Source organism: Ictidomys tridecemlineatus, unplaced genomic scaffold, assembly GCF_052094955.1.
Source record: "Ictidomys tridecemlineatus isolate mIctTri1 unplaced genomic scaffold, mIctTri1.hap1 Scaffold_40, whole genome shotgun sequence".
In the NCBI taxonomy this organism is placed as follows: Eukaryota; Metazoa; Chordata; class Mammalia; order Rodentia; family Sciuridae; genus Ictidomys; species Ictidomys tridecemlineatus.
The window spans coordinates 42,227-64,280 of NW_027522604.1; the positions used below are offsets into that span (position 1 = coordinate 42,227).

At 41.6% G+C, this 22,054-nt stretch overlaps 1 long non-coding RNA gene and 1 pseudogene across 2 annotated transcripts; one reads left to right on the top strand and one right to left on the bottom strand.

The window, feature by feature from the left end:
- The first annotated feature begins 14,510 nt into the window (after nucleotides 1-14,510).
- On the top strand, nucleotides 14,511-17,726 carry LOC144373448 (uncharacterized). 2 transcript variants are annotated; one of them, XR_013433135.1, is made up of 3 exons: nucleotides 14,513-15,491; nucleotides 16,021-16,148; nucleotides 17,455-17,726. It is a non-coding gene; the product is annotated as an uncharacterized LOC144373448 (long non-coding RNA). The 2 variants fall into 2 exon arrangements; XR_013433134.1 differs by having other exon boundaries at nucleotides 14,511-16,148.
- A 2,982-nt stretch (nucleotides 17,727-20,708) lies between these two features.
- On the bottom strand, nucleotides 20,709-21,826 carry LOC144373466 (heterogeneous nuclear ribonucleoprotein A1-like; annotated as a pseudogene).
- Between the last annotated feature and the right edge of the window lie 228 nt (nucleotides 21,827-22,054).

Genomic DNA, 22,054 nt, shown 5'->3' on the forward strand with positions numbered 1-22,054 from the left:
ACGGGGCCCGGTGGGGAGACAGACAGAGTCGGGGGCTTCTGGTCTGCGATACCTGCTCTGGCTTCAGTGAGGGTGACCACAGATTGGTTTTATGGGGTCACTGTCAGTGGAAGAGGAAGAAACCTGTAGGGTTCTCTTCTAATCTTTGCTTTCTCCAGAAACCACTCGTCACTGTCGGGGTATGAGGTATGAATCTTGCACAAGCTGGGTTTGTCCCCACCAAACACAAGATGTGTGACTTGTATACGCTGGAGAACTACATCTTCCCAGAGGGGCAGAGGCCTGGCAGAGCATGGTAAGAGCTCTTCTCCCATCCGCAAAGGAAAATTCTTAGGAAACGGGGAGACAGGAGTGCACCTCTACTTTATCCCCTAAAAGAGGGCTGATTGTTTTAGATAATCTTTAGGATTTCTTTTAGCTCCAAAATTCCATGTTTTAAAAGTCTAATTACATTTTAATAGCCCGACTTTTTCTTTGTCTTCATCAAATAAGGAAAATAAACCTATGTTTTAAGTATACATAAAATACACATGGCATATAACATGCAAATGACTAAAATGATACACATGTGAATGTACAGCTGAAAACTCTGGTCCTTTCGTCACCCCAGGAGTCTGGACAGAAAACACAAGCAAGAGGGCAGAATGCCAGGGATCAAGTAGGAAGTTTGTTCCCTCACAGTTCTGAGGTGCCACGAAGGTGGCTGTACAGTGTGTGCCTCTGGGATATGGAATGTAAAAATGAGGTGGTTTGCTTAAGACTTCAGATGTCACAGACTCTTCTGCTACAAGGGGATGCTCTTTCTCTCAGCTTATGGTGACAGGGTCTGACTGCAGGAGCTCCCAGGGCGGAAAGTCCGCTAGGCAGCCCTTCCCTGTCAGCCAATCCCAGGACCTTCTACCCCCAACCCCACCCGATGGACAGATATTTTCAAGGCTCATGTGAGCCTCTGCAGCGTGGAAACCAGATGGCAGTCTTCTCAAATCTGCTTGTTTTACTTTAACAGCTTCTTTACAAAACACTCCCCAGAAGGGGATCCTGAAGGTGGGGTCAGCATGACAGAAAGAGCAGAATCAGGCCATCTGAGAGCACGAGATTCCAAAATACCAAGAAGAAAACAAAGACAGCTGAAAGATGAGAGTCCAACACTGGGCAAAACAGTGTCCAGGAAGTACATCTCCATTGACTTAGAGTTACAGACATGGTCACTTATTTGAAGATGGGGACTGATTGGCTAGGGAAAGTTTTAATATGCAGCAAAGCTTAATATTTGATGAATGTTTTGCAAGCATGTCTTTGTCTCATGGTGAGACTCTCAGGATGGGTGAGCTTGGTTATTGATTTTTGGTTGCTAAGAGAAAATGGTTAGGGTTACATGGATAGTGGAGAAAGGGAGATGTTATAGGATTCTGGGGTCAAGAAAGACAGAGTGGCCCTTTGATTCTCAAATGCCAGTCCTCAGGCTGGGAACAAACTGGCTGCTTCTGAATTGCTTGAGGAACTTGTTAGAGAGATTTCTGAAGCCTATCCCCAGAAAAGTTTGATATGGTATCATTTTTTCCTGTTTGATTCTGACATTATTAGGATTAAGAACTAAAGGAATAGTTAATAAATAAGACTTAGAAGATTGGAATGCATTCATTATTCAAATACATGGTTATTAAGCATCAGCTACAGGAAAGTAGCTTGGTTAGGTTCCAGGGGGTTTATGACTATGCAGAAGACATTCTGTACCAGTTAGTCTCAGTGGCCAGCTCCCCTGGGTTGAGAATGTCTAGAAAACTGATAAAGTACATTTCTGGGTGTGTGTTTCCAGAGATAATTGGCATGTGTCATACTGAGAGGGGGTAAGACCACCCAGAAGTGGACCACCCAGTAGGCTGGGGGACCATTTGGAACAACAACAACAAAACAAATGGAAGGAAGGTATAGGGGTAGCCTGCGGCTGTGCACATGGGCAGCTTTTGGGGGGAATTGAACTCAGGGGCACATTCCAGCCCTAGTTTGTATGTTATTTAGAGACATGGTCTCACTGAGTTGCCTAGTGTCTTACCATTGCTGAGGCTGGCATTGAACTTGAGATCCTCCTGCCTCAGCCTCTAGAGTCACTGGAATTACAGGTGTGGCCACTGTGCGCAGCTGCAAAGCACTTCTTGAGCAGGTGCAGTCCTTGTTGCTGCCCTGGCGTGGACTTCAGCTTCTGTATCCTTCAGTGTTGGCGGTGGACTTGTACCAGCAACTGTCCAGGAGGCTTACAGGCCTTCAGCCTTGGACCAGGGCTGCATCTTCGGTCTCTTTTGTTCAAAGACTTCCAACTTCTTTGACTGAGCAACTACTGGTTTCCCTGACTCTCCCACCTGCAGGCAGCCATTGTGGGAGTATCAGCCTGATTGTGTAGGCCAATCTAATAGATCTCCTCTTATGATTTATATATGCGTGTATACATATACAAATATACTTGTGTGTTTGCTTATGTGTGTATAAAGAACCAATAGAATGGTTCTATATTCTAGTAGAATACATTGGTTCAATACTCTATTGGTTCTTTTTCTCTGAAAATCCCTGACCCATAAGCATGGGCTGCCTCAGATCTCTCCGTACATAAACTGGACTAGCTGTAGGAAGGTAGGTGGCAGGCAGAGATGTTCTCAGACACCAGCTCACAGGTCCCAGTGGGACAGAGAGAAGAGAATGGAACTGTGCTACCTAGGGTACATAAGCCGAATCTTGAACCACGTAAGGAAAGAAGAGGAAGGCAGCTTGACAGATTTCCCAGGAGGGGTCTTAGTTCAGATGTCCAAAAGTCAATCTCATGAGCTTGTGAAAAAAACATGTATGTATGAAACATGAAAGTATGTACGTAGTATTCAGCACAGCGTGGGGTGAATGTCAATAAAGGGGTGATAGAAACTGCAGGAGGGTTAAGAGGCTCAGGAAAGCACCACTTCCAAGAATACCCCCCATTCTGTAATTCCGTGTGACAAATTTCTTCCATGGATTTTGAAAATTTTTTCCAACTTTAAGTCTTTTATGAATGATGGTGTCTATCATGAGATGGGGCCTGTGGCAGAAGCTAACTTCCATAGCCCAAATTCATTTCTGCAGAAGCTGCCCTCCAGAGAGTGAGCTGTGGTCCAGAGAGGGTTGTGCCGCAGTCTGGCTGGGCACAATTCAGGAGCCACTTGTCAAAAGAAACGAACTTTATTTTTAGAACCACACAGGCAAAACAAAACAGCTCCTCAGGAAAAACCCTCAGAGCCCAACTGCCACCACTGGCTTCCCACAAGCCTCTCTCTCAACCAAAAGCCTCACCACCTCCCAAAATCCTCCTGCTCTTGAGGCCGATTGGCTGGGTCGCATTGATGGAGCCATAAAAGTCCCCCAATGAGCAGCTCCGTGGTCTGAAAGGGCAGGGAAACAGCCCAATGAGCATCACAGCAGCGTAGCCAATCAGCTAGATTTTACTGGGGCTGCTGTGAGCCATTCATCAGCTGGCAGTCTGAAAGGGCAGGGAAACAGCTCAATGAGCATCTCCCATGAGCATCACCACAGAGGAGCCAATCAGCTAGATGTTGCTGGGGCCGCTGTGAGCCAATCATCAGCCAGCAGCTGGAAGTTTGCTGGCAGCTGGAAGTTTGCTGGGGCCCCTTCGACTGTGGCTCTCAACATCTCCCCCTCTCTGTTTAAACAACAAGCATGTGGCTTAGGGACCGTGCCTGCCTTAGGTTGTCCAATAGTACATATGGTTCTTACCCATTGTTGGATAAGCTGACCTCAAGGCGTCAGCCTCCTGTCTTAGGTTGGTACCATTGCAATTGGATCTTACCCGTCACTGACTACTGGTCCAGTATACAGCCACACCTGTGGAGAGGTCTTTGTACGGGGGGGGGGTGAGGTTCTTTGCCTCACCTCTGTTGGCCCCCAAATTTTAGCTGAACGATCATGACAAGCAGAAGGGAGGAAGAAACACCAAGCCAATTGATGGCTCCTTTTGGATAAATTGTACCACTGATGACATCATCAGCAAAAATACCCCAACACTACCAAGTCACTGCACCAACAGATAGTTCACAATGCATACAGGTGAATTTACAATGCATACAAGTGATACATAGTCCAGGCAAGTTCAGTGATGGCTATTGCAGAAGCTGTAGATTGGTTTTATCTTTGTCTTCACCAGCACTGGGAAGTTCTGCAAGAAGTTCAGTGATGGCTATTGCAGAAGCTGTAGATTGGTTTTATCTTTGTCTTCACCAGCACTGGGATGAAGATAGGAATTCTGGCAATAATGGTTAAATGCTGCAGTCTGGCTGGGCAGAAAATCACGAGCCACTCACAGCCTTGTAGATTCAAACAGCAATTGTTTATTCTTGAACTCACACCGGCACTCTACACACGTTCTGGGGAAATCAACCTTCTGGGCAAAATCCACCAGGCTCTGAATCCCAAATACTCTCTGAATCCCACCAGAACTAAATGGGAACTCAAGGAGTGGGCTTGCCTGAGGCAGCAGGTTACGCCCCATTCCCAGCAGGGTGCACCTTAAACCTGGAACCGCCCTAAACCCAAGGAGCACCCTAAACCCTGATCCGCCCTAAACCCAATCCGCCCTGGTCCTTGAGCAAGGTCACCTTATATGAAATGTCACTGCAAATGACCTGGGTCATGCCATGCGTCATTCCTACTTGGCAAAGGCCCTCAGCAGTTAAAGAAAAAATTATGTAACATTCCAGAAGTCACTAAAAGAAAACAATTTTCTTGACAATTTACATTATCTTGAACAGAATTATTAAATATAATGAAAAGGAAAGGTGAAAGTAAACAAACAGATCTCTTAACCTTTTTTGTTCACATATTAAAACAATCCTCAACAGGATTTAAATGGTTTAATTTAATTTTAAACCCAATTTAAATTAAACCATTTAAATCACGTGAATAAGAAATATATTTGGATCCATTTTTTCATGAGCGTTTATCATATATGATATATAGACATATGTACATACAAACATACAACATAAAACACAAGTGTGCACACAACACATAACATAATAGTAAAGGCCTTATAACTTTTTAAAGGTGAAATCTCTATTGCAATGTTTAAAAACTCTACAGTCAAAAAATAGAACTGATCAGCAAAACATTAACCTAGGTCTGTATGAGCTCAAAAAACAAAATAGAACTTCATGATGTGGGAAAGGGCAATAATAAAATAGATATTAAAAAAAGCATCCTGGTTCTGTCACAGATGTAAAGGTAGCCAAACTGGAGTTCTGGATATCAGCTGTTATGGATTTGAGCCAAATCATCTTATTTTTGGTCTATAGAAATCGCTTTGGTTAATCTCTTTGGAATCCAAATCAGTTGCTCTTCTCCCTGTGGAAACACACAAACAGATCCCCAACTCCAGACAATTACTGGGTTAGGACCTTTCCATTTTCCTGTTAGAATATCCTTCCAAAGTACATTGGGCTTATGTACATTTTTTGGACATATATGCCTTTCTGCAGCACTAAACCCTGATGAATCCAAATTTTAAAAGTTTAGAGTAAAAAGGGTTATTTTAAGTTTATCTTTGGGGAATAAATACCCATTCCCAATTCCTTCTTTTTGCTTTAATAAGATCATTTTAATAGTTTGATGAGCTCTTTCAACTATGCCTTGTCCCTATGGATTGTATGATGGCGTTATCTTCTGCTGGCAGCTGGAAGTTTGCTGGCAGCTGGAAGTTTCCTGGGGCCCCTTTGGCTGTGGCTCTCAACACTATTTCTGTAAAGAATGTCATTGGTATTTTAATGGGGATGATATTAAATTGTTGAGAGCCTCAGCCAAACTGGCCCCAGCACCAGATGATTGGCTCCTCTGTGGTGATGCTCATTGGGCTGTTTCCCAGCCCTTTCAGACCACAGAGCTGCTCATTGGGGGACTCTTTTGGATCTGCCCACGCAACCCAGCTAATCTGCCTCAAGAGCAGTTGAGGTGCTGGCCGGGAGAGCCTGTGGTGGCAGTTGGCCTCTGAGGGAATTCCTGAAGAGCTGGTGTGGTGCGGTGTGTGCGTTCAAAAAATAAAGTTTGTTTCTGCTTAATAAGTGGCTCATGAATTGTGCCCAGCCAGACTGCAGCGTTATATCTATATTTTACTTTTGGAGGTATGGCCGTTATTAACTCTGCCTCTCCAAGAACAAGGGGGGGTCTTTCCGTCTTCTGAGGTCTTCTTCAATTTCTTTCTTAAGAGTTTTAAGGTTTTCATTGTAGAGTTCTTCATCTCATTGATTATATTAATTCCCAAGTGTTTGGATGTTTTTGTTTGGTTTGGTTTGGGTTTTGGTTCTTGGTTTGGGGTTTTGTTTTTGTTTGTTTGTGGAGGTTATTTTAAATAAAGTGATTTTTCTTATCATCTTCTCAGCTGAATCACTGTTGGAGTATAGGAAACTATTATAAATGTGTTCTTATATCCCGCTACTTGGATGGTTTCATTTATCATTTCTAGAAAGCCTTCTGATTAACATTTTTTGGGTCTTCTAGATATAGGATCATGTCATCAGCAAACAAATAGTTTGACTTCTTTTTTTTTTTTTCTATTTGTATCCCTTTAATTTCCTGCCCTTGACAACTTGCTCTGGGTAGAGTTTCAAAACCTAAATTGAATAGAAATGGTGAAAGTGTAATATTGCTAATTTTAGAGAAAAAGCTTTCAGTTTTTCTCCATTCAGTGTGATATTGGCTTTGGGTTTGTTATCAAGTCTTTATAATATTGAAGTATGTTCCTTCTATACCTAATTTCTCCAGGTTAACATGAATGGGTTCTGTTTCTTATCAAAGGCCTTTTTTGCATCTATTGAGATGATCACATAATTCTTGTCCTTAATTCTATGTGTGTGTGGAGTATTACATTTATTTTATTTTATTTTGGGCATGCCAGGAATTGAACATAGGAGCACTCAACCACTGATCCACATCCCCAGCCCTTATTTTGTATTATATTTAGAGACAGTTTCTCACTAAGTTGCTTAGTGCCTCCCCAAGGCTGAGGTTGGCATTGAACTTGGGATCCTCCTGTCTCACCTCCCGTGTCACTGAGATTACAAGCATGCATCACCACACCTGGCTAAGAATTGCATTTATTGATTTGCACTTGTTGAACAGACCTTACCTTCCTGGGATGAATTCCACTTGATCATGGTGTATTGTCCTCTTAAAATGTTTTCTTATGTGGTTTGCTAACATTTTATTAAGGATTTTTATATCTATGTTCTTCAGGGAGATTGCTATGTAATTTTCTTTCCTTGATTTATCTTTATCTGGTTTTGGTATCAGGGTTATACTAACTTTGGAGAGTGGATTTGTGAGTATTCCCTCCCTTTCAATTTTGTTGAATAATTTGAGAAAGTCTGGTGTTATTTCTTCTTTAAAGGTATGATAGAACTCAGCTGAGAATCCATCTTGTCCTGGGCTTTTCTTTGTTGGAAGACTTTTAATTGTCATCTCAATTTTATTACTTTATATTAGGTTTTAAATGTCTTCCTGGTTCACTTTGGGTGATTGTATATGTCTAGAACTTATTCAATGTGTTCTAGGTTTTCCAATTTATTGGAGTATACATTTTCAAAATAGTTTCTGATGATTCTCTGAATTTCAGAAATGTCTGTGATAACATCTCTTTTTTCATCCTTTTTGTTAAAGGCTTCTCTCTCCTTTTCTTTTGGTGAGTTTGGCTAAGGGTTTATCAATCTTATGTACCTTTTCAAAGAACCAACCATTTCCTGTATTGACCCTGTATATTTTTTAATTCTCAATTTCATTATTTTGGGGAGTAGTTTGCTCTTCCTTTTCTAAGTCTTAGAAATGGAGCATAAGATTATTTATTTAGGATCTCTCCATTTTTTAAAGATTGCCATTTTGCACTATGAATTTTTCCCTTAGAAGTGCTTTCATACTATCCCAGAGGTTTTGATATATTGTTTCTCACTTCACACTTGTCTCTAAGAACTTCATGATTTTTTATCTAATTTCTTTTATGATCCATTATTCATTTCAGAGTATTCAATCTCCATGTATTTATGTGGTATCAATTCTTTTTTCTTACTGTTGAATTCTAGTTTCATTCCATTATAATCCTAATGGATTCATGCCATTATGACAATTTTTTGGTATTTTAAGATGTACATTGTGACTTAGATTATGGTCTATTTTGGATAAGGTTCCATGAGCTTCTGAGAAGAAGGTAAATTCAGCTGCTTGGGGGTAATATATTCTGTAGATGTCTTTTAGATCCATTTGATTTCCAGATCTTCAGCAGTCATCTCCTCCCAGTAGTGGGTGAGTTCCAGGGCAATCAACTAGGGGAAGAAAAGATTACACCATCTCCCTAAACTTGTTAGGGAGGGGGAGAGGAGAGAAGGGGGGAATTAAAAAAAATAAGCCTTAGAGCAATGATGGCTACTTTCAGAAGATGAACTGTAACTGTTACAGTCACAGCTTTACACATTAAGGGAAAAAAAGTTTGAAAACTATCCCATACCCAGGGGGAAAAAAACCTGCAAGTGGGACTTAGTGGGACTTAGTGGTAGAGCTTTTGCCTACCAGTCGTGAGACACTGGGTTTGATCCCCAGCACCACATAAAAATGAACAAATAAAATAAAGGTATTGTGCCACCTATCAAAGTTTAGCCAGAGCAGCGCTTTGCCTATCCCCAGCCTCAGGACTGGAGCCGCCTAGCGGCCCGCCCCCAGAACACCCAGCTGGTAGGAGTTCGAGGTGAGGCGCCATGGCCCCGAGATCCGGTCCATCTTCTCCTCTGGCCACAAGGAGGAGCCCCATACCAGGCCGGATGGGGAGCAGGCTCGGAGTCCTCGAAAGGGACCAGGCGGGACCGGCAAGTGCTTCCAAGTGGTGGCCGGAGCACGACGGAGTCCAGACGTCCCGCCGGCCTGGGGAGGACGCAGAGGCGGGGTGCCCGGAACCCTCGGACCCAGAGCCCCGCGAGCCAGTCCCAGGCAAGAAGCAAGGCTGGAGGGCGGGGAAGATGGAGAGAGGCAGGGGGACCCTGGTCGCGCTGCTCTCCCTCCCTGGCCCACCCGGAGAGAAGCGGGGACCGGCAGGGAGAGCGGGCAAGAGCGGAGGGCGCGGGCCTGGGAGCGACAGCCATGGAGACGCGTGGGACAGTTGGGGGGCAGTGAGGGAGAGGCCGAGTGGGGAGAGCCGGCGGGGGGCAGTGGAGTTGGCGGCGCGGAGAATGGGCGAGAGCGGAGGGAGCGGGCGAGAGGTGGGGGGAGAGCCAGACGGTGGGGGGAGAGGGCGGCCGGAGAGAGGGTGCAGGGAAGGGGTCTGGAGAGCTGGCTGCTGGGGGGTGAAGGGCGGGGGCCGCGGACCGGTGGGTTCCTTGCTGATGCCGGAGACAGTTACTGCGGGGATGGGGGCGAGTGGCAGAGGACCTAACCCAGCAGGGAAAAGTCCGTCACTGTCCGAGAGCTGGGAGCGCTGCCGGCAGCGGCTTTCTTCTGGCGCCCGGCTTAAGGAGGGCGGCCTGGGCAGGGAGACCCGTGAGGGAAAGGAGAGCGGCGGGAAGAGCCGTACAGCCCAGCGCCCGGGACCTTGCCGCGCCCCTCGTTTGGATTCTTCTTTGCGCACCGGGTAGTCAGCTGATTCACTCTGTCTTCACTGACTGACGTCCTATCCTCAAAGCTGGAAGCGCTGCTTTCTAAGCAGTCTAACGCGTTGGCCCTGTCCCCAGGGATCTTTTAATTCGATTCCTTGTCTCGTTCATGTACAGCTATTCTCATTGGTTTCTTTTCAATATCGCCGTTTCTTTATCGACATGGTCTTTCGTCTGCATTTATTCTCTTATTCAGTTGTTAGATCTTCTTTTAGATCATTGGACATTTTAATAATTAGTTTTTCATTATCTTTATCTGTGATTTTATCTACTTCTATAACTGTGGGATCCTTTGTTGGAGCATTGTGAAAGGGGGGGGGGGCGTGCCTGTTTCCTCATGTTTTCTGAGATCACGGACTTTCACTTCAAATGAGATGGATTTTCTTTCCTCTTTTTTTTACATGTGTCCCTTTGTTGGTATCTTTCTCTGTTTCTGATATGAGTAGATGTCCAGGAGTAGAACCTGAGCCCCTCCTTAGGGCTTGGTTGTTAGTTTAAGGTTTTTGTTTTAATATAGTATGAACACAATACCTTTATTTTATTTTTATGTGGTGCTAAGGATGGAACCCAGTGCCTCATACTTGACGGGCAAATGCTCTACCACTGAGCCACAACCCCAGCCCTTTTCTAGATTCTTGAGTTAAACAAAATACAGTTTTCTACAGTCACTCTACTGTGCTGGAGCACACCAGAAATTATCACTGTTATCTACTTGCAAATTAATTCCCATCTATCAACATCTCCCATCCCTTTTTCTGTACACACCATCTGATTTCAAATACTGAGATGAACTTTTTTTGGATTCCACATGAAAGTGAGATCATATGATACTTGTCTTTCTGGCTTACTTCTCTTAACATGATGACATCCATTTTCATCAATTGTGTTGCAGATGACAGGATTTTGTCCTTTATATGGATGAATAGTATTCCAGTTTGTGTTATGTATCATATTGTCTTTAAATCTGTTAATCACTTGATTGACACCTAGGTTGTTTATGTTTCTTTGCCTTTTTGAATAGTGTTACATTGAACATGGGAATGCAGATGTCTTTGACAGACTGTATTTATTTACTTTGGCTATTACTCAGTAGAGGAATTCCTGGATCGTATGCTAGTTCAATTTTTAAATTTTAAGGACCTCATACTGTTTTTCCTAGTGGCCCTATTATTACCACCTATAATTAATAATTAGAAAACACCTATCATTGTGTTCATTCATTGAAGAATCTAAGAACAGGAAACTGAGATAGAAGTGGGTTTATTGCAAAAGTGAGAGAGATATAGAGAGGACTTCTCTGAGAAAAGGGGGCCTCAGAGCTGGGAATCCAGTGGGAGTTTTGGCCTGTTCTTTTCATGGTCTCTGGAATTCCTCCTTTTCTTATCTCCTCCCCTGTCTACATACTCCTAAATATTATTTATTGGTTCCCCCTCTGTCCATGCATCTGTTTTAGTTTCCCTTTTGGATCTCTTGCTTGGGAGTGCTAATATGGAAGTGTCTATCTGATTGGGTCCCCCACTTGTGACCACCAGCACTTAGGTCAAGCAGGAAGTTGACCTCATCAGAAGACCCTCCCCACGCTCCTTTGTTTGGGCCCTGCCCAACCTCCTCCCTTGCCATCTTGCCCTGGTTGCCTAAGCCCTCCTACCTCTCCCCCACTATGAATCTACATCCCGCTAGCAATATACAAGATTCTCTTGCAGGCACTTTTTGTTTGTTTGTTTGTTTTATTGTTAACAGTCATTCTTACTGGAGTGAGATGATGTCACCTTGTGGTTGTGATGTGCATTTCAAAGATGACTGGTGATACTGAGCACAGTTTTGTGTGCCTATGGGCCATTTACTTATCACTTTTGAGAAATGTCTTCAGATTTTTTTCTCCATTTTGCAATCAGGCTATTTGTTTTCTAATTATTAAGTTCTTTGAGTTCCATATATAACCTCTTACCTGATACACAACATGCAAATATTTTCTGACATTCTGTAGGTTGTTTCTCCACTCCCAAAACTGTTGCCTTTGATGTGCAGAGGATTTTTTATTTTGATTCATCTTGTTTATCTGTTTTTGCTTTTGTTTTCTCTACTTTTAGGGTCTTGTTTAAAAAATATTTTCCCATTACAATAGCCTTAAAATATTTAAAAATAAAATTTTATTTTTTTCAATTAATCCCTGGTTCTCCTGCCTGGTAAGCAAGCATTTTACCACTGCCCATTTAAACCACTTTGAGTCGATTGTTTCTGAGTAAAGAGCCACAGGGGTCTAGTTTCATTCTTTTTCCTGTGAATTCCCTACCCTGTTTTCCCAACACCATGTATAGAAAAAAAATGTCTTTTTTTTAAGAGAGAGAGAGAATTTTTTTTTTAAGATAGACACAACACAATGCCTTTATTTTTTTTTATGTGGTGTTGAGAATCGAACCCGGGTCATTCCCGTGTAGGTGAGCGCTTTACTGCTGAGCCACAATCCCAGCCCCCAAACTGTCCTTTTTCTACTGTACATTCTTACACCTTTTTCAAAAATAGGCTGCTGTAGGTGTGTGGGTCGAATTCTATGCTCTCTCTTCTGTTCCATGGGTCCATGCTTCTGTTTGTAATTCAGCACCATGCTGTTATGATTACTCCAGCTTTGTCCTGTATTTTGAAGTCAAGTCATGGAACTCCTCTTGCTTGGTTCTTTTCATGCAGGATAACTGTGACTCTTCAGGAGCTTTGTGGTTCCATAGAAATTTTAAGATTGTCTTTTCTAGTTCTGTGAAGAATGCTCTTGGTGTTTTGGTAGTGATTACATTGAATCTGCTGATCTTGTTGGGTAGAATAGACATTTGAACAATATTGGTTATCTTTTTATTTGTGTGTGTGTGTGTGTGTGTGTGTGTGTGTGTTGTTGTTTTCAATTTCTTTCCTCATTACTTTATAGTTTTCATTTTAGAGATCTTTTACCTCTTTATTTTAATTTGTTCCAAGGTTTTATATTTTTTGCAGTTATTGTAAGTAGTATTGTTTCCTTGATTTCTATTTCAGATGATTTGCTATTTGTATATAACAACTCTAATAATTTTATTTTTTTGTATCTTGCAATTTTGCTGAATTCATCTATTACCACTTCTAGTTTTGGGTGAAGTCCTTGGAGTTTTCTAAATGTAACATCAGCTCATCTGCAAACAGTGAGAATTTTATTCCTTTTTTCCCAGTTTGGATGCCCTTCATTTTTTCTCTTGCCTGATTGCTCTAGCAAGCACTCCCAGAATTCCATTGATTAAAAGTTGTAAAATGGGCATCATTCTTCTGTTTCAGATCTGAGAGAAAAAAACTTTCAGTGTTTATCCATTTGATATGATGCTTGCTGATGGCTTATTTGACACACCTTTTATCATGTTGAGATGTATTCCTTCTATACCTAGTTGTTCAGCATTTTCATCATGAAGAGATGTTGATTTTATCAAATGCATTTTCTACATCTATTATATCGGTTTTGTCCTTCATTCTGTTAATGTGGGATATTACATTTATTGATTAGATAGTGTTGAACCATTATTGCATCCTTGAGATGCATTCCACTTGGTCATGTTGAATAATCTTTCTAGTGGGCAATTGAATTTAGTTTGCTAGTATTTTGTTCAGGATTTTTGTATCTTTATTCATCAAAAATATTAGCTGTGGGGGCTGGGGCTGGGGCTCAGCAGTAGCACACTTGCCTGACGTGTGTGAGGCACTGGGTTCGATTCTCAGTACCACATATAAATAAATAAATAAAATAAAGTTTTATCAATAATTAAAAAATATTTTTAAAAAATAGCTGTGGATTAGTTTTTGTGTGTGTTGTCAGGTTTTGGTATCATGGAATTGCTGGCTTTATCAAATGTATTTGGAAGAATTTCTTTCTCTTCTATTTTTGGGAATTACTTAAGGAGAACTAGAAACTGTTCTTCAAATATTTGGTAGAACTTTTAGCAGTAAAGCTCTCTTGTATTGGAATTTTCTTTTCTGGAAGGCTATTACTACTGATTCAATCTTGTTACTTATTATAGGTCTGCTCAGCTTTTTTATTTATTCATGATTCAATCTGGCTGGGTAAGATATATATGTGTAAGTGTTCAGGAATTTTTCCATTTATTCTAGGTTACCAAATTTTTGCAAATAATAACAAACATGGGTATCTTTGTTCCTAATAATCTCAAATGATCCTTTGTACTTTTGTGGTGTCAGTTGCAACCTTTCCCTTTTCTTGTCTGAATTTGAGTCTTCTCTCTACTTTGCCTAGTTGTCTAGCTACTGACTTTTCACCTGTGTTTAGTTCTTTGAAGAACCAGCTCCTTATTTCATTACTCTCTCGTGCTCCTTTTTAGTCTCTGATTCATTATTTGTGCTCTGCTCTGAACTTATTATTTATTTCTTCCTTTCCACTAATTTTGGTTCAGGTTTGGATACTAGATATTTTTAATACACTTGATAAACAAGAGTCTCCCAGGCTTTCTTAAAAATCACAGTGGACTGGTCATTTTTCTGGCTTTTCTAGTATATCTAACCTGGCATATACAATTTTCTGAGCCACAAAGCACATGCTTCTGATTCCTTCCTTTACTACCTTTCTTCAAACTATGGATTTTTCATTTTATTCAGATTACAATATCACTTTCCAACCTAAAAAAAGGCAATCTCCTGGGACAGTAGTGCCATCTCCTAAGAGTCAAGCTAAAAGCTATGAACCATAATTATGAACTCTTTCTCATGGAGCTGTGATCCCATCCTCACTGCACCCACCATGACTCAGCATGCACAGTCCCTTCTCCTGTGTCTGATCGTCCTCTGCCAGGCAGGCCCTTCCCTCACAGCAGGCCTGGCACCACCATTGCAAGGTGATGTGCTGCTGTGTGTAGGCATTGTTCAAAGGGCAGAGGGGAAGTGGGCTATGTCCTGGGACATGAGGTTGCTGTCCCCTTCACTTCAAAGGAGGGGAACATGCTCACCTTAAACAGGTGAAGCAGAGAGCTTGGGAAGGGCCATTATTGCTCTGCCAGCTCAGCCCTTCAGAGGGATGGAGAGGAGATGCCTAAAGGGTCCTTTCTCACCAGCCCAACCCGCCTTTTTCCCTCACAGGCACTCACTCCCTTTGCTATGACTTCTAAGGCAGCACCTGGACAGCAATGGTGTACAGTCCACGCCCAGGTGGACCAGAAGAATTTTTTCTCCTATGACTGTGGCATGGACAAGGTTAACTCCTTGAGTGCCCTGGGAGGGAAAGTGAGTGCCACAGTCACCTGGGAAGAGCAGAAAACCTCACTGAGAGATATTGGGAATACACTAAAACAGAAACTAGCTGACATTAAAGCAGAAAATGACATTGCCAGAGGTATGTAAGGATAGTCCAGGGACATGAGAGAGCTGATATTGGTTGAAGGAAATTGATTGTGTGCATATAAAAAAAAAGAGTTAGATGTTGGTCCCTCTAAAAGCCCAGACATAGCTGTTTTGGAGGACAGAACACAGCCCCTAGAAGGAAAACAGGGAAGGTGGTACTGGGTTGGACAAAGGATTTGTTAAGAAAGGAGGATGATTTCTCTCTGATGGGGGCAGGTGTGAACACCCTGGAGGGCAGGATGTGTTGTCAGCATAAATCCAACAGCTCCTGGAAGTTTGGCTTCAATGAACAGATGTGGCTCCTTTTTGACTCAGACAACAGAAAGTGGAGAGAGATACATCCTGGGTCCAACTGGATGAAAAAAATGTGGGAAAATGACAAGGAGGTGACCGAGTTGTTGCACAGGTCCTCGATAGGTGACTGTAGAACCTGGATTCAGAACTTGAAGGAATGGGAGGCGGAGTTGGAGCCAACAGGTAACTGGCAGGAGGGGGAAGAAGTGGGATTCACATGAGATGCTGCTACGTGTGTGTGTGTGTGTGTGTGTGTGTGTGTGTGTGTGTGTGTGTGTACAATCCATCAAGCATGAGTCAGACCTGGGTTAACATTCATAGTTATAGTCTTCCTATCTTTTTCCCTTCTCACCTCCTAATGCCTCTTTTTTAGTGCACATTCTTTGGGTCTGACATGTGCTCGTCTCTTTTTGGAAATTCCTCTAAATCACTTCACATGTCAGCTTCTCCACCACCATCCTCATGGGTCTCCTCATATTCTGCCACCAGGAAGGATGAGTTGTATGGTCACCCAGGCTTCTCCCATTAGCTATATGAGCCCCTTAAAGACATGGCCTGTTTCCTGTCTCTCTCACTTCTCAGGACCTGTCACAGCAGCTGCCACATAGCAGAGATCTGCCTTCCTGAATGACTTGGGGCAGCAGGATCTAAGCAGATATGTCCTCATATTTTGGTCTGAATAAGGGCTAACACTCTTGTGTTTTCATTTCAGGACCTTCAACCACCACCCCAGACACAGTCACTGAGAAGTCCTCAGCCAGTACCTTTAATCACTGGAATTCAGTACCTTTAATCACTAGAATCCTTATCATAGGATGCATCATAATTTTTTTCTGACAGGTATTGTAGGCAGATTGAAGAGAGGGATGGGGGAGATGGGGGAGCAATGAGGACAGGCAAGTAAATTCCCAAGATCCTAGTCTGTACCTTGACTGGTCCTTCCCATTCTGAGGTGAGACAGAAGAATCAGGCCTCCAGTCACTGGAAGCAATAGCTTGACCATGCTCAGCCCTGAGTTCTGAGAAATCCTCCCTGTCAGGGCCCAAGGGAAAGAGGAGTGGCCATACCAAGGCCGCCTGTGGATTCTAAAGGGTTTTAGCTTATGCAGGTCTGATTCAGACCAGATTTCTATAAGAGGGACACAGTGGGGCATGGTGTGGAGATAACAGGAACACAGGAAGGAAATACCCAATCCTGAAAGATGGCAGCATGGTATCTCCATTCAGTGTGTACAGAGAAAGGGACTTCATACCCACAGTCAAAGAAGAGGGTCCTGGAACCTCGGTCCTGGCTCAGTGGTAGAGTGCTTGCTTAGCATGTGTTAGGCACTGAGTTTAAACTTAAAATAAAGGTATTATGTTCATATATAAAAGAGAGGGAGAGAGAGGGTCCTATGGCTAATGCCAGGGTAAGGCACAGGGAAGGCCTTTCCCAGCCCAACCTGGAAGGCTGGAGTTCAGGGCTGCATTCCCACAGGAGGCTCATTTCCAGAAGCTGAGTTGAAAACAGAGTGGAGTCTGTTCAGGATGAAGGCAGAGGATGCCAGTTCTCTGGGGACTCCTACAACACCAGGATTGGGCTGTGGCCCTGGAACCCAGCCTCCTGCAGACTCCAGATCCTGAGCCAGCTCAGCAGCCCCTGCCTTGAGCAGAGCCTCTGCAGAGACTGGTGGGGCTGAGCAGCTGCTGGGGTCTGATGCTCCAGCTGACTTAACCAGAGTGGAGGGAGTAGGCAGGGCCAGTCACTTTTAGAGCTCTGCTGCTCCCAGGTAAGGAGAGGTTGAGGGAGAAGGGGGAAGAAACATGTCATCTGCAACCCCACCCAAAGTCTGGGAACTAGGTTCCATATCCCCTCTCTTTGGCCAGACTCTCCGCATCCCCAGGTCCTATGGACCCTCCTATCGGGGGAGGAGCAGACTTCCAGTCAGGGAGCAGATCCAGTCATTAGGGCTTCAGTCCTGAGACCAAAGCCTATAGCAGGGCAGGAACTGATTCTGGCCTGTGGGAAAGAAGGGAGGAGGGTGATAGAGGCTGTTGGATCCTTGGGTAATGGATGGAGGGAAATACATATCCCAAGGTGAGCACCCAGAAGAATTGAGATAGAATTTCTTCAGAGAGTCGAAGTAACACCTGTTTCTTTTCTAAAGGTGCTCCCAAGAAACTTCTGAAAATGTGATTCAGTTAAATAACTGGCCTTAACGGTCTTCTGCCCGTCTACTCCCTGCTCTTCCTCCATAGAGCAGATGAAGATTGAAGTACAAATCCAGAGGCCTCCAGTACGTCATCATGTATTCTAACTTAGCCTACAGCTCTCCGTTCATATCCAGCATGGGCGAGGTACCCATGGGAGAGATGGGCTGGCTGTGAAATAAAAACTGTGAAAGTAATCTATCAAGAAATAAATACAAAATGGCAAGAATCATATTTTCAAAGCAGGGCATGACCTGTTGGTAAAGTGCTTCCTTTGCACAAGGCCCCCGGTTCAATCCCTAACACCACACACACAAAAAGAATTATATACTTCATATTGTTAACTTTTAAATAAGCCAGTGTGTCTTAATTGTCTTTTCGAAATATAGTTTACTTCTCAGTGTAGAGAGTAACGTAAAATTTTATAACGTATTTATTTAAATATAGAATATTAAATAACACCATTAATTTCCAATTAATTTGTTATTATTATATAGTTTAAGAGCTATTGTTGTAGAAACTTTTGTTTGAAGAACATCAGCTTAGTAAAATGTTCTTTTAAATCTTGTACTTTAATGACGTGTATATTTGGGAAATAAAGATACAATTAATATGTTATTAATAATTATCATAATTACACTGATTTTTTTATATTAACCAAGTTTAGCTTTTAAAGAAAAATTTGAAATATGGAATGTAATGTGGTACTTTAAAAATAACAGTTATTGTTTAAACAAAATTTTATATACCTTAAATCCTTTAAAACTAGTTTTTTTTTAAAATAATAAAACTCAACAGACATAAAAAATTATTTCATTGGAATCAGAGTAGATTAATGTTTTCAGTATTTCTTATTTCTTTTATCCTTTAGTTAGAATGCCCAAGTAATAAAGGTCTGTGAAAAGATCTTATCTATATTGGTAAATAGGCCTCATGTCAGAAACTTAGCAGGATTTAAAGAGTAAAAATCTTTCAATAACTTCAGCTGATTGTGTTAATTTCATGTAACCAATTTAGCTATATGTAAACATTTTGAAAATTATTTTGTACATATTTTGTTTTAATTTACTGAGACATTTATAGCCTTTTACTTTACTGGGTGAAATTTTTCTTAAACCGTTCTATATAAATCACACCTGATAGAAGTTTAACTCCCAGCCCCTTGGTTCTCATGAGGACATAGAAAATAAAGGAATTTTAGATCTTATTTTATATTAACCAAATTACAAACACATCTAAAGTTTAAGTATATTTTAGTTAATAGGATCTGATGTTTTTATATTTAGTAGATGATATTTTAGCATCCAATGGATGACATTCTAGCACTCTAACCTTGCAAATCAATAAGTACCTCTTTTAATAAAGACATATAATTACTCCCCTTTACCTTAAATGTATTTATTCTTAACTGTAAGATACAAGACATCAAACAAATGTAGATAACAGTATTAATTATCTTTTTCCTGTTAAAGAAAATTGTTAGAAGCAAATAGATATAAATTTTAAATATCATAGGGATTAACAACTTTATTATTATTATTATTATTATTATTATTATTATTATTTTAATATCTGTATTTTATTTATTTATTGTGGTGCTGAGGATTGAACCGAGTGCCTCGCATGTGCTAGGGGAGCATTCTGTCACTGAACCCCAACTTAATTATTTAACCAGCTGGAAAATTTTGAATTAATAATTTTAAAGATATCTTTATTTTTATCTCTCTACCCTATTTCAATTGAAACTTTTTAAATCAAGTGAATTAAAGCTATTTGGGTCCATTTTATGTTAATTTTAAAATATGAGCATGCTTATTGATTTATAAGTCAATTTTAATATCATGTAACATAGACATAAGCATTATGTACACACATTTACAAATCAGAAAAATAATAGAATTTTTATAACTTTCTGTAAGTGGAGCTCCAAAGGTAGTATGGAGTGGTACAAATACTTATCAAAGCTTTTATTTGATTTAACCTGTTTAGGAATTACATTAGAACCAATAAAACATTTATATGATTTAATTACAAGGCAGGCCTGCTTGGATGGATAAGCAACATTGAAATCTGACAATTATGAGAACACTGAAATAAATTATTTCAGATTGCCAGCTTCTTGTTCTAATAATTTTCAGACCTACTGTTAGCATCATCCCTAACAAACATAATAATCCATTAAAATAATTCATTAAAAAGCATAATTTAAATGTTCTTTATTAACTTTGGAATTTTTCTCATTTAACTTTGGCTATCGACATTTTAGTTGTTAAGAAAATGAGAGGGTTCCTGTCCTGAAGGCTATTGATGAAGCAATGAATTGTAGCTTGTTAGCTTTAGAGGGATTCAGATTTTGAGTAGAGGATCACCATAGCGTAATGGTTACCATGCCCATCTCACAAGGGTGAAGGTCACCAAAAACTATGAAAGTAACATATCAAGAAGTAAAGTCAAAAAGGCAAAGGTTATATATTTTCAAAGGTAGGTGTGACCCATTGAGCTGATCAAAGGGGTCTGACTTCTAACAAAGAATAGGCCCATGCTTGTCTTATTTATCGTGGTACAGATCAAGGGGGTCAGTAGATAGTTTTCAATGTGGTAGGAGGGTTGTTTTGGTGCTTGTTTCTTGGTGTTGCAAGGATCTTGAAGGAAATAGGTTGTTTGGTCCTAAAGCTGTGAGCCAAGACAAGGGCCAGCATGATCTGGGCTTTCTTGAACTGGGGAATTTCACCCAGGAGTTCCCAGAAAAGTGGCTTCTGTGCCTTAATGGCTCAAACCAACCCCTAATTTATATATGGTTCTTTTGCTTATTCACATCCAGTCAGGATTTAGAAGACCCTCAGGTATTTCACTTTTAGGGACACAATGGGCCTATACCCTCTTTTGCAAGAGATGGACTATTCTGATAGCTGCTTTCACTCTCCTGTCCATTGCAGCAGCCACACCCACTTTTTCTTTGCCACCTATTGATCCCCGATACCCCAGGATATGATGACCCTCATGAAGATCCTGTAACTTCAACTTTGAGCTTTTTTTCAAAAGACATTTATTCAGCGTCATGATCAGACTATTACATTTAGCAATCAACAGCCCGGGTGCCAAAAACAAAGTAGATTAATACCCTTTGTGGAATGCTTTGAACTTTTCACAGAGCAGAAACTAAAAATAACCTGTTATACAATTAGTCACAAGTACAGCCCTTGAGTTTTTTGCCCATACATATGAGTATTGTCTTAACCATGTCTTCTTTGTAGCAGCTAGGCCCTGCCAACACTGCTTGGCTGAGTTCACAAATCTATTGTAACCTTTAGCTTCCCTGTCACTTCTCTGGCTCTCCTCTCCTGCTAAGCTTTGTTTCCTGGCAGTATTAAAACCTTCTGCCACTGCCATGGCTACTGCTGCTGCTGCTGGAACCACCATTACAATCATGGTTTCATGATTTGGCAAATATTGGCCTCTACCACCATAAGGTCCAGAGCTTCTGCCTCCAAAGTTTCCACCCTTCATGGGTCCAAAATTTGATGACTGATTGTTATAACTCCCAGAATCATTGTAGTTTCCACCATCTCCAAAATTGCTTCCATCATTACCAAATCCATTGTAGCCATCCCCACTGCCACCATGTCCACCACCATCATGGCTGCCACCAAAGTCACCATGACCACTGAAGTTCCCTTCATGACCAAAATTGTCATTTCCACCAAGACCACCTCCACGACCACCACCAGTTTCCAGAACCACTTTGACCTCTTTGGCTAGATGAGGCACTAGCCACCTCTTGCTTTGACAGGGCTTTCCTCACTTCACAGTTGTGGCCATTCACAGTATGGTATTTTTGAATGACAATCTCATCCACAGAGTAATGGCCATCAAAGTTACAAAAGCAAAGCCCCCTTTTTTTCCACTGCCTTGGTCAGTCATGATTTCAATAACTTAGATTTTCCCATATTGTTCAAAATAAACTCATAGGTGATGTTCTTCAGTGACTTCTTTAATGCCACCAACAAAGATCTTTTTCACAGTTCAGTGGGCCCCTGGTCTTTGAGAATCTTCTCTTGAGACAGCTCTCTTTGGTTCCACAACTTTTTTATCTACCTTGTGTGGTCTTGCATTCATGGCTGCATCCACTTCCTCCACAGTGGCACAAGTGACAAACCCAAAGCCTCTAGAGCGCTTGGTGTTTGGGTGTCTCACAATCACACAGTCCGTGAGTGCTCCCCATTGCTCAAAATGGCTTCTCAGACTTTCATCAGTTGTTTCAAAGCTCAGCCCTCCAATGAATAGATTCCACAGCTGTTCGGGCTTTTTAGGGGACACTGATTTAGACATGATGGCAGAAGGAAAAGAGACTTTAACGATGCTTTCTATGCTGCATCCGCGGGCAGAAAAGCCAACTTTGAGCTTTTTTATTGTGTTTTGTCATAGTTCAATTCTGCACTTAATGTGATAAGCCATGTCCTTCGCTAACCTGTGGAAATATACACTTAGCCTCTGGCTATTGGAACAAGAAATCTCAACAGTTTCCATCTTGGTTTGTGTAACCAAATATTTCTCCAC